At 36.3% G+C, this 9742-nt stretch overlaps 1 long non-coding RNA gene across 1 annotated transcript; it reads left to right on the forward strand.

The window, feature by feature from the left end:
* On the forward strand, positions 2885-4540 carry LOC110270208. The gene is made up of 2 exons (XR_002359467.1): positions 2885-3024; positions 4210-4540. It is a non-coding gene; the product is annotated as an uncharacterized LOC110270208 (long non-coding RNA).

A 9742-nucleotide genomic window follows, 5' to 3' on the forward strand; every position in this document is an offset into this window, starting at 1 on the left:
ATGATATACATAAGTGTTTCTATCCTTATTTTATTATTTATTTTCAAAAACTCCATAACTATTTTATATCCGCTTGACTGAGATTTACAAGATGACCATAGCTTGCTTCATACCGACAATCTCCGTGGGATCGACCCTTACTCACGTAAGATTTATTACTTGGATGACCTAGTGCACTTGCTGGTTAGTTGTATCGAAGTTGTGAATGAAAAATGATTTATTAAGACGTGCGTACAGAGTTTCTGGCGCCGTTGCCTGAGATCACAATTTCGTGCACCATGGCCGTACAGATAGGCGACGCGAACGCGTGCTCCACGCGGATGCGTCGCAGTGACGAAAATCAGCGTAGCAGATTTCGCCCCAGCGATTTTTGGGCTGTTTCTGACCCAGTTCTCGGCCCAGAAAACACAAATTAGAGGCTATAAAGTGGGGGAATGCATCCATTCATCATTGAAAAATTCATACAACTTTCATATTCACATAATTTTAGGTTTTAGATGTAGTTTTAGAGAGAGAGAGGTTCTCTCCTCTCTCTTAGGATTTAGGATTAGGATTTCTCTTATTTTAGGATTGCTTCTACAATCACAGGTTCAAAGTTCCTTTAATTTATTTTCTACTTTTATTTATTCCAATGCTTTTACTTGTTAATGTTCCTAAATTGGCTTATAAACTTTTCCATGTTAAGATTTGAATGTTCTATTTAATATAATTTGAGATATTTCATAATTAAGATTTCTTTCTTTTATTTATGTTACTATTGCTTCCCATTTGAAGGCATTTTTATTCAAGTAGATTTTCTCTCTTTTTTCTTTGGTTAAGTAATTGGAGACACTTGAGTTATCAAACTCCTTGTGTTTGATGATTGTTATCTTTGCTAGTTGATTTGTATTCCAATAACTCTAGTCTTTCCATAGGAATTGACTAGGACCAGAGGAATCAAATTGATTCATCCACTTGACTTACCTTCATAGTTAGAGGATAACAAGGTGGGAGTAAAATCTAATTTTCATCACAATTGATAAGGATAACTAGGATAGGACCTCAATTTCTCATACCTTGCCAAGAGATTTTTCTAATTATTAATTTATTTTTCTTGTCATTTAATTTACTTGTTTCTTATTTAAAAAAACCCAAAAACATAACTTTTTACATAACCAATAATAAATCATACCTCCCTGCAATTCCTTGAGAAGACGACCCGAGGTTTCAATACTTTGGTTATAAATTTTATTGGGTTTTGTTACTTGTGACAACCAAACTTTTGTAAGAAAGGAATTCTTGTCGGTCTAGAAGCTATACTTACAACGGAAATTTATTTGTGAAAATTCTAGATCGCGTGAGAGTTTCGTTCTTTAGTGACCTAAAGGGTCTATGGTCACGGTTTTGAAGGGTGACCTAAAAGGGTCTATGGTCACAGTTTTACGAAAGGATGACCTTAGTTCTAACCTAATCTTAAGCCTAATTACTATTCAAGAATATTTTTGTAGCTAAATTGAGTTTTGATAATTTGAATTTAAATTAATTAAAATTTAAAAATTTTAATACTTGAAAACTAATTCGAATTTTATATAATTTAATTTAAATATTAACATTTTAAATTTAATTTTATAAATAAAAATATTAAATAAAATACTTTTAATTAAATGAGAGAGGGAGGAGCCGCGCTGCTGCCGCCATCCATCCCGCCTCGCCATTGTCGCCCTTGTCGTCGCTGTCGCAGCTCGTCGTCCTTTGTCTCGCTCTGTCACCGTCGCAAGCTCGTCTTTCTGCTTCGGCCATCAATGCTTTCTTTGTCGTGAGTTGGTGTAACATCCCATGTTTTTGAATAATTAAATTGATTATATTTGTTGAAATTAAAGTTCCGGTGATAGCCAATGAGTTATAGCTCAAATGGCATAGTCTCCCCATACTCAATTAAGAGGTTGCGGGTTCGAGTCTCCTATCTTTGGTAAATTAAAAATAATTAATTAAACTTAGCAATATGTTAATAAATAATGTTCTTAAATATTTTTGATAGAATATATTTAATTTTAAAATTACTCTACCCTCCAATTTTATTAAAATATCTATTCATATCTATTTTTATTCCTTTATAAAATCCCTAATTTTTAACTTTAATTTTCAAATTGAATTAGAAACCTAATTCCCAAATTGAAGAACCCTAACCCTAATCCCTCCTCACCACACTCAGCCGCATCCCCTTTCCCTTTAATCCCATTCAAACGTAACACAGCAGCAGAGAAGGAGAACTGTGATCGAAAGAGAGGAAGAGCCACGCTGCCGCCATTGTCCAGCCGCCTCGCCACCACCGTCGTGCTGCCACTGCGCCATCGTCGCTCCCAACTCACCGCCATTCTCCACGTCGTTGCCGCCACTGTTCGCAATGAGGAGAGAGAGAGACGTTGAGACAGAGCAGCACCGAGAGGGAGCAGAGCCTCCATCATCGTCAATTCGTGCTCACCAGAGGAAGCCGCTGCCGCCGATGAGTTGTCGTTGCTGTGACGCGTCCGAGAGGAGAGGAGTCGTGCGTTGAAATTCGTCGCGTCTTGCCGCCAAGGGTTCCATCGCAGCCAACTCGTCGCAGTTGGTGTCGCCGCCGTCCCTGTTGGATTCCACCATGGAGAAGAGAACGACACGAGGGAGAGAGGAAGAGAAAGCCGTGCGAGCCAGAGGAGGCACTGTCCTCGCTGTTGCTACCACGGTCGCTGGTGAGTCGTGCACCGTCATCAGAGTCAGAAGACAGTATCAGCCTTCTTGTTCTGCTTCCGATTCCTCCATTTCTAAAACTGTAACACTCATTCTTGTTCTGGTTCAAACTTGTTCCTTTGCCATGTTCTTGTTCTAATCATAGTCACATATTCTTATTTTAGTTATGCTACTTTGCTTCAAAATTGCTGTTGTAACTCGTATTGGTTTTGGAACTGTTGTGGCTGCTGCTGGTTTTGTTCGAGGCTACTGCTGTTGTGAGAAAGGAAAAAGGAATTTGTCGCGGTTAAGGAATTCTTCGAGTTCTGGTTATTTGAGGTAGGGGATTTATTTTAAAATTAACTGTTTTAATTAATGAATACCAATGAAGTTTAGTGAGTAATTGCAAATAATTCATAAATGTCTTGTTTGGTTAATTGATGAAAATTGATGAAATTGAGATTATTGGTGATTGTGAATATGGTTGAATGTGATGAAATTATGATGAGATTGATTTGTAGTTATGTTTGAGGATGATGATTTGTGTTGGTTATGTGATTTGATGATGATGAGGGTATGCTTGAAATGCTGTTGGAAGTTGATGAACTATTATGAATATGTATGTGTAATTTTGTGAATTATTGATTTCGAATTCTTAGAACTATACTACTAATTCTAATAAATATGTTTAATGAAATGGAAGTTAGAATTGTGATATTGGAAGAGTTCTAGGCTTAGATACAAAAGTGGGAGTGTAAGGTTGCTTAATTGTCATTAAATTGAAATATGATTAGTTAATTATTGAATGAAATATATTTGAGAAAAGTTAGTTAGTGTGATTACTCTGAATTATGATTGAAGCTGGATGTGGTTCTGAATTACTCTGAAAAGTTTGCTTATTTTATTTCCTTGTGATTGTGCTGTTTGTCTTATTGTGACTTGCTTGTATGTTGAATTGAATCTTTTACTTGTACTATTAGTTTATGAATGTATTAAAGTGATTACGAGTTGCTGTTTTGATTAATAATTAATTATGTGGCTAAGAGATGGTTAATGTGACTAGTTTTATATTTAGAATCTGTTTTGAGTTTAGAGATTTTAAAAGAGGTAATTATTTAAAGTAAGACCAAGAGCATTTTCAAAAAAATTGATAAAAAATATAGTTGAATTTGTTGAATTTGATAAACTAGGGATTTGAAAACTATCATAGTTGAATTTGTTGTTGCAAATTATGATTTGAGATGAATTTGTTGTCGTATGTTGAATTGTTGCTGAACATATCACTGAGCTTTAGTTTTGAAAGGAAGAATGGAGATGTACCCCAAGTGAGTTAAATACTTTTGCAATAAATAATTCATGTCAATGCTATTACAAAGGAAGATTTCCTTGCTCGGTTGCTCCCAACGAACTTGAACCTTTTAAGAATTTTTCTTCTCAGGTAATAAATATTCATGTTAATAATTTTCAAATTCAGTTGAAGCATGATTACTAATACTTAACAATGAAGGTTTGATGTTAATGCAGCTTGCTGCTTTGGACTTTATTGCATGTGCAACTACTGATGTATTTTTCATGACAGAGTCTGGTACCAACTCTCAGCAATGGTGTCTGGATTCAGAAGCTACAATGGTGGCGATCATGCTCCCACTTTGAGGCCTAATTAACAAGAAGAGGCTGGCATGTGTAGACAACCTTAACACCATCAATCAACACACTCACGCACGCATTGTATAATATTAGACTAAGACCAGCCCAATGCACATGGAGCTGAATTACTTATACTATATAGTAGTATAGATCTAAAAATGTTATTACTTATAACTTAATTTATGTATAATTTTATTGATTTTATTGATATGTTAGTTAGTTACTTTAATCACAATTTATCTTAATTGTTGATTATCATTTTTTATTTTTAGATTTATTTTGTGATTATCATCATTTTGGAATGTGATTATGCTTTAAAAAATAAAATTAAATATCATAAAACAAAATAGGCTATGGTCACGGTAAAAAATCGTGACCATAGATATGGCTATAGTCACAGTTTTGAGGAGGAGTGACCATAGAGGCTATGGTCACGGCCAAAACCGTGACTATAGGTATGGCTATGGTCACGGTTTTAAGGAGGGGTGACCATAGACTCTATGGTCACGGCCAAAACTGTGACCATAGATAAGACTATGGTAATTGTTTTGAGGAGGGGTGACCATAGAGGTTATGGTCACGACCAAAACCGTGACCATAAATAAGGCTATGGTTACGGTTTTAAGGAAGGGTGACCATAGAGGGTATGGTCACGGTTTTGAGGAGGGGTGACCATAGGCTTTATAGTCACGGCCAAAATTGTGACCATAGATAAGGCTATGGTCACGGTTTTGAGGAGGGGTGACCATAGAAGCTATGGTCACGGTTTTGCCGTGACCATAGATAAGGCTATGGTCACGGTTTTAAGGAAGGGTGACCATAGAGGCTATGGTCACGGCCAAAACCGTGACCATAGATATGGCTATGGTCACGATTTTTTTGCGTGACCATAGATTGCCCTATGGTCACAGTTAAAAACCGTGGCGTAAAGTGTCAGAATTTGAAAATTGTAACTGTGACCATAGAAACCGTGACCATAGGTAAAAAAACTGTGACCATAGACCTATGGCCATGGCGGAATAGGCCACGGTAAAAAACCGTGACCATAGGTCCAAAACCGTGACTATAGATCTATGGTCACCCTTTTCACTAGCTATGGTCACGATTTTTTACCGTGATTATAGGCCTTTTTTTTATAGTGATATAAGGATTTGGTAGAAATGGTTAAGAACTGGATTATGCAGAATTTTGGATAAAGTTAGAATTTTGACTAACTTTGACGGGACATAACTTGGTGCTCAGAGTTCGGATTTGAATGAACCTTACATTGAATTAAATTTGGTGATGTGTACTTTAAAATTGTTGAAGAATGGGAGGAAAATGAATTTTGCAGCAAAAGTTATAGAAGTTTAAAAATCGGTGTCAAAAATTGAAAATAAGAGATTCTGCAGCACACAAAAAAACTTTCTAATGTGTGAGTGCGCACAAGACGAAAAAAATGAACTTGTGCCTATGCACAGGGTTGTGTGTATACACCATTCTAGGAAGCTTGCTGATCTGTGCATCTGCACACGACCTGTTTTATGCAAAAATGCTATTTTTGACTGTTTAGCCTTCATAAAAAGCTTGTAACCCCTGTAACCTACATGTGACATCTGATAACAAATTTTTAAGCTTTGAAAAGAGTGGAGATATTTCTAATGAATTGAATTGATTAATTTTCGGATAAATACTTGGTTAACCGAATGAAAATGTGGTTGGGATGGTGGTTCGTTCCACCCATGGTGAAGACGGTGGCGCTATCCCGCTCACGAAATAAAAAAATTAGTAAATTGATAAAAAAAATTGAGGTTAATGAACATCATAACTTATTAAATTGAATGAGTTGGAAATTATAGCTGAATATAATATGAAAATTGTATTGGCAAGAACGTTGGTATTGTGCTGCTTGCGTATTGATAAGACACCTGCACCTGGTAGATGCAAGGATGGTGGTATTATCCTGCTTACTCAATGTTGCGGTGTAGATGTGGGGATGGTGATTTTGTCCCGCCCACATTCTTTCTATTCGTAAGTGTGGTCGGGCATGCAATCCCCGGATTAGCTAGCCTCCAAGAGAAGGTGGATAGGCACTCTCCTATGAGACTATTTTATATATACATGCTTGAGATAATTATCTCTTGGGGATGCTCGACAGAAAGACAATATCCGGGTTAGCTACTAGATGTGTCGAGTTTGGCAGTATAACCAACATGTGAGCTCACGACCAGTAGGACAGGCACGCATCATGTGTATTTGTTTGCTATTTCTTGAGTGTGTATATTCGTTTTGGTTTGCCTAACTGTATATTTCTATTTAATTACTAAATGTAATATTTGTTGTACTTGCTCTTTGATTGTGTTTGTCTTGCATTGACTATTTTGTGATTGTTACTGCTGCACTGAATACTGAACTGAGAAATTGTGACATTGGGAATAAATATGACTAACGAGTGATGACGACGCATTGGAAACGACTAAGACTAGAGATAGTTACAGAACCAAGATTTTAGTGACCTAACCCCGTTGGAATTAGTTAAAATCCTAAGCTTGAACTTTGGTGAAGTTAGAGATTTAGGATTGCCTAGTGGGTTCATGTCTCTTTATGTAGTCTTTATTTGGAACTATTACGCTTCTAGGAACCTTTGGGTTCTCACCTATCTTGGATTTTCTGTTTTTCTGATGTAGGGCGTGATGCACCTTGTAACACCCTACCATACAAAGCTTTACGCTTAAGTTCGTAAATCAGAGGTGGTGGAGTATTACGAACTATAAAAGTAAAATACGTATATATATATATATATATATATATATATATATATATATGAAGAATAGTTTAACTAGGAGACCTGAAGAAAAATTGGACAAAACAAACAGAAAACCACATCGCACTCAATACGTTAAGAATATAAAGTGGAATAATGGAAGGTAGAAGAGACAAAATATATACAAATATATAGAGAGTTCCAACAAAATACATATAGCAAGCTCCAGACTCGACCTATGAAGCAAAGGCCGGTCAGAATATATATATACATATATATAACCCAAAAGTTTACCAAAAGACAAAATATAAATCCTATTTCTCCAAGTCAACCTCTAGGAAGGACAAAATACAAATACATACAAAGTGGAGAACATATATACATATATATAAACTAGATACACAATTAAGTCCCCAAAACTCGTAGATCTTCGCTTCAAGTGAGTCTCTAGCACGCTCAGCATGGTGCCTCACATCCTGCAACTAAAAATAATAGAATATGTGTGGAATGAGAACCGAAGGTTCTCAATATGGTAAAGGCGCCCATATAGATAATAAATAATGTCCTGGAAAGCCAGAGGTATTCCAAAACTCTAACAACCCATTAAATCCTAAAGTTTTTACTAAATCAGAAATATAGTGACTATATCTAAGGAGACTGATACAACAATTAGATCAGGTAGCAGTTAATTACAGTTAAGCAAATAGGCAAGCCAAAACAATCGCATACTCAAACAAAACATACTAGTGCATATGATGCATGCCTGCCCTATGGTTGATGAGTCTCATCTGTCTATTATATAGCCAAACTCGACATGTCTGGTAGTGAACCCTAGACAGTCCCTGCGTGCGTGCATCTCCAAGAGTCTATGCATATATATGGTGCAGATTTCGAAAACCACAAACTAACTGGCAAGTGCACCGAGTCATACCAAGTAATACCTCAGGTGAGTGAGGATCGATCCCACGAGAATTTATGGATCAAGCAACAATAATTGAGTGATCAACTTAGTCAGACAAGAAAAAAAAGGGTGATTTGGGTTCATTGCATTAAACAATAATTAAAAAAAATTAAAAAAGCATATAACAAAGAGGTTGTGAAAATTATATGGGAAAATAGTTAAGGTTTTGGAGATATTTAAATTTTTGGATTAACAATTCTTGTCTTTTACCTTGATCATGCAAAGATTCAATTCATAGCAAACTTTAAGTGATTAGACTCCAATTCATTGGTAATTTAATCCTCCTCTAACTCAATCAATCATCAATTTCTTGGTCACTTAATCTAATTAGAGGGTTTAAGTTCAAATTTTAGTTTAATAGCCACACAAAATCCTAAAAACCCAAAATAAGCCGATTATATGTCTCATATCGCGTTAAATCCAAATAATTAGAGAGTTATGAGAAATCAGTTTCAAGCTATAATTTAAGTGATATAACTTTTCCAAGATTCAACAAGAATTCAATTTAGAATAGAGTTATTTTTCAATATACTCTAATCCGTAGGATGAAGAACGAAACCAATTATTGAATGTAAATCAATGCATTAATCAAAGAGTAGAAGAACAAATAATATTAATCCATCAAAGCAAACAGAGCTCCCAACCTTAATAATGGAGGTTTAGTTGCTCATGATACGGAAAAATCCTAGTAGAGAAAAAGTGTAAAGTGCGGAATAGGAGAAAAAGAGGAGAAGAAGAGCTAGATCAAAAAATCTCTTCTCCTTTTATATCTAATCCTAATTAATATAAAATATATTTTCTAAAACCTAAAAATATCTTTTCTTAATTTAAAATAAATTCTAAAACCTAATTAAATCAAATAATATCAAAAAGATCACGCTGGTGTCTTTCTTGATCAGGGTTCTGGCGCCAAACTTAAGCCAGGTGAAGTTTGGCGCTGATGCGCGAATTATGAACTCACACAACTTAACCGGCAAGTGCACTAGGTCATCCAAGTAATCTGCTGGGGCATGATCTTGTTCTGAGCTAGGATGGCATCCTGTGTGTCCACCTCCAAGACTCCTTTCTTCTGAGTAGTTCCAGAAATCACAGGGTTCCTCTCAGAAGTGTATAGATATTGGTTGTTAGTACCCATATCAATAAGCTCATTAGCCTCTTCAGGTGTCTTCTTCATGTGCAAGGAACCACCTGCAGAGTTGTCCAGTGACATCTTGGCCATCTCAAAGAGGCCATCATAAAATATCTGCAACCTGGTCCATTCAAAAAACATGTCAGGAGGACATCTCCTAATCATCAGCTTGTATCTCTCCCGGACTTCATAGAAGGACTCTCCATCTTTCTATCTGAAGGTCTGGACATCCACCCTAAGCTTTCTGAGGTGGAAAATTTTGGTCAGAAATCCAATGACCACCTTGTCCCACATGTCCAGGCTTTTTCTGGGCTAAGAATTAAGCCATTGTTTTGCTCTATCCCTCACAGCAAATGGGAAGAGCATGAGCTTGTAGACCTCAGAATTCACTTCATTCTTCTTCACAGTGTCACAGATCCGTAGGATGTTAGAGATGAATAAATTAGGATCTTCCTATGGGAATCCGTGAAACTGGCAATTTTACTACACTAGAGTGATCATCTGTGGCTTGAGCTCAAATTTATTGGCACCAATGGAAGGTACAGTTATATTGCACCTATAGAAGTCAAGAGTGGGT

This window comes from Arachis ipaensis, chromosome B03 (genome assembly GCF_000816755.2).
Source record: "Arachis ipaensis cultivar K30076 chromosome B03, Araip1.1, whole genome shotgun sequence".
Classification (NCBI taxonomy): Eukaryota; Viridiplantae; Streptophyta; class Magnoliopsida; order Fabales; family Fabaceae; genus Arachis; species Arachis ipaensis.